This window comes from Mus caroli, chromosome X, assembly GCF_900094665.2.
Source record: "Mus caroli chromosome X, CAROLI_EIJ_v1.1, whole genome shotgun sequence".
In the NCBI taxonomy this organism is placed as follows: domain Eukaryota; kingdom Metazoa; phylum Chordata; class Mammalia; order Rodentia; family Muridae; genus Mus; species Mus caroli.
In genome coordinates this window covers 31821595-31824527 of record NC_034589.1, presented here as the reverse complement: position 1 = coordinate 31824527, position 2933 = coordinate 31821595, and positions in this window count along the sequence as shown.

Here is a 2933-nt window from a genome sequence, read left to right as displayed (position 1 = left end):
GCCCCAGTACAGGGGAATGCCAGGGCCAGGAAGTGGGAGTGGTTGGGTTGGGGAGTAGGGCAGGGGGAGGGTATAGGGGACTTTCATGATAGCATTTGAAATGTAAATAAAGAAAATATCTAATAAAAAATATAATGTGAAAAAAAGGAAAAGAAAAGAAAGCGGGGAATCAAGTCGTGCCTCCTAGAGTCCTGGAAGGGTGTGAGGAAAGGAGAATGGACAGAGAATGTTTTCAGAGCACAGAGACAAATTTGGATAGGACGAATACTGTTTAATGTTCAGTAGAAAAGGAGGATAACTGCAGTTGGGAAATATCATTTTGAACATAAAAAAAAGCAGGGAGAATTTTGAATGCTCATATCACAGAGAAATATATATCAGATGTCCTGAACTTATCTCTACATATGTATAGTGAAATATATTAAAACGTCACAGTATACCCCATTGTTATATATAGTTATGTGTCAGTTTTTTAAAAATCTGGGCCGAGGAGATGTCCCAGTGGGTAAGAGGCTTACTCTGCAAGGAAGAGCACCTGGATTTGAGTGCCCAGAACCCATGCAAAGTCCAGGCCATCATGTATGCCTTTTACTCCAGTGCTGGGGAGAGACAGATGGAGTCCAGGGGCTTGCTACTCAGACAGTGGGCTGTTGAAATGGTGGGCTTCAGGGTAGACTGTGTCTCAAGAGAATACACCTGAGGTCCTTCTCTAGTCTCTGCTGGTACATATACCTATACAGACATGCACATATGGTATGTACAACACATCATATATAAAATAAAACAATCATTTAAAGTCCATATTTGGACTGTCCAGAGACTGCCCCACCTGGGGATCCATCCCATATACAGTCACCAAACCCAGACATTGTGGATGCCAACAAGATTTTGCTGCCAGGAGCCTGATATAGCTGTCTCCTGAGAGGTTCTGCCAGTGCCTGACAAATACAGAGGTGGATGCTCACAGCCATTGGACTGGGTACAGGGTCCCTAATGAAGGAAATAGAGAAAGGACCTAAGGAGCTGAAGTATTTCACAGCCCCATAGGAAGAACAACAATATGAACCAACCAGAACTCCCAGGGACTAAACCACCAACCAAAGAAAATACATAGTGGGACTCATTGTTCCAGCCACATATGTAGCAGAGGATGGTCTAGTTGGTCATCAATGGGAGGAGAGGACCTTGGTCCTGTGAAGGCTCTATGCCCTAGTATAGGGGAATGCCTAGGCCAGGAAGCAGGAGGGGGTGGGTTGGGGAGCAGGGGAGGGGAGGGGATAGGGGGTTTTCAAAGGGGAAACCAGGAAAGGGGATAACATTTGAAATGTAAATGAAGAAAATATCTAACAAAAATAATAACAACAAAAACAAAAGACAACTGGTGAGTAATAAAATAGTGCTTTTATTGAAATGTTCTATAAAACTAGAATCAAACATTTCTAGCTGCATATGTAGCAGAAGATGGTCTAATTAGCCATCATTGGAAGGAGAGGCCCTTGGTATTGGGAAAATCATATGCCCCAATACAGGGGAATGCCAGGGCCTGGAAGTGGGAGTGGGTGGGTTGGGGAGCAGGGTGGGGGAGGGTATAAGGGACATTCAGGATAGCATTTGAATTGTAAATGAAGAAAATATCTAATAAAAATGTTTAAATAAAAAATAGACCAACAGTTTAATAGATAAACCATACAAGTATGCTGTAGTTTTATTTTTTGAGGTTGTTTTGTTTTTTTGTTATTTTGAGACACGGATTCTCTGTGTAACTTTGGCTATCCTGGAACTTGCTCTGCAGACTAGTCTGGCCTCAAAATGAGAGATTCACCTGCTTCTTCCTCACAAGTGTTGGGATTAAAGTCATGCTCCACCATGTCCTGGCTAACATGTAGTGTGTGTGTGTGTGTGTGTGTGTGTGTGTGTTAATTTATAGGGTTGTTCTCTTCAATCAGTAGGGAAAGAGTGGAACATTAAAAATAATGCTTAGCTATTAAAACAGTAGTTTAATTATTTTTAGACCCCTGACTTCACAACATTAAAACAAATGCAAGTATGATTAAGAGGTTAAAATTTAAGCTACAGAAGATCCAGAATTGAACATAGATAGCTACAGTAGCACAGTAGTGGGGATTTTGTGGTGGAAACACTTGCTTGGCATGCACAGGACTGTGAAATAATCTGCCCCCCACAAGCACATACACATGCGTGAAAAATGACAGTGAAAAAGAAGATATTTCAATATTAAAAATGTACTATTTCTGAGCATCTAAGTGACACCAGACACAAAGCTAAACAAGACCATGACAGCAAAAACAAAAGAAAATATTTGTTCTCTGAAGTATATGGGTTAGGATAATATCCTTAGTACCAAATACTGACAAAACAAGAGAAGACAGCCATTCCCAGGAGTGAACTGGAACAGAGACTTGAATAGGTGAATCAAAGCAGAAAAGCTGCATATAGATAGCAAATTGAGAAGTGCACCATCTTCCTGGTCACAGAAAGAATGGAAACTAAAACAAAGTAACTTATTAGGTTAAACGTTAAATTAGAAACATTATTACTCTGTGTGTGTGTGTGATGTGTGAGAGTGAGCAGGTGCTCATACTGGCACATGGAGATCAGAGGACAAGTTGTGCCACTGCTTCTCTTCTTCCACTCTTCTGTGGGTGCTGAGGGCTCACAACCTGATTACCAGGCTTGCACAGGAAATGCTTTACCCACTCAGCAATCTTGCCAGCCCCCTGGTTATAGTTTTAAATGATACTTTTGCCTGTGAATCAGAAAACTCTACCCTAGTGTAATATTGAGTGGAAGTGAAAATTTGCAAATAATTGTCAAAATTGTCATTTTGACAAATGTAATGTGAAGTATGCATATGATAGAATATCATATGGCCATTTAAAATCACATTCTTAAGAAGAGCAATATGATTATGT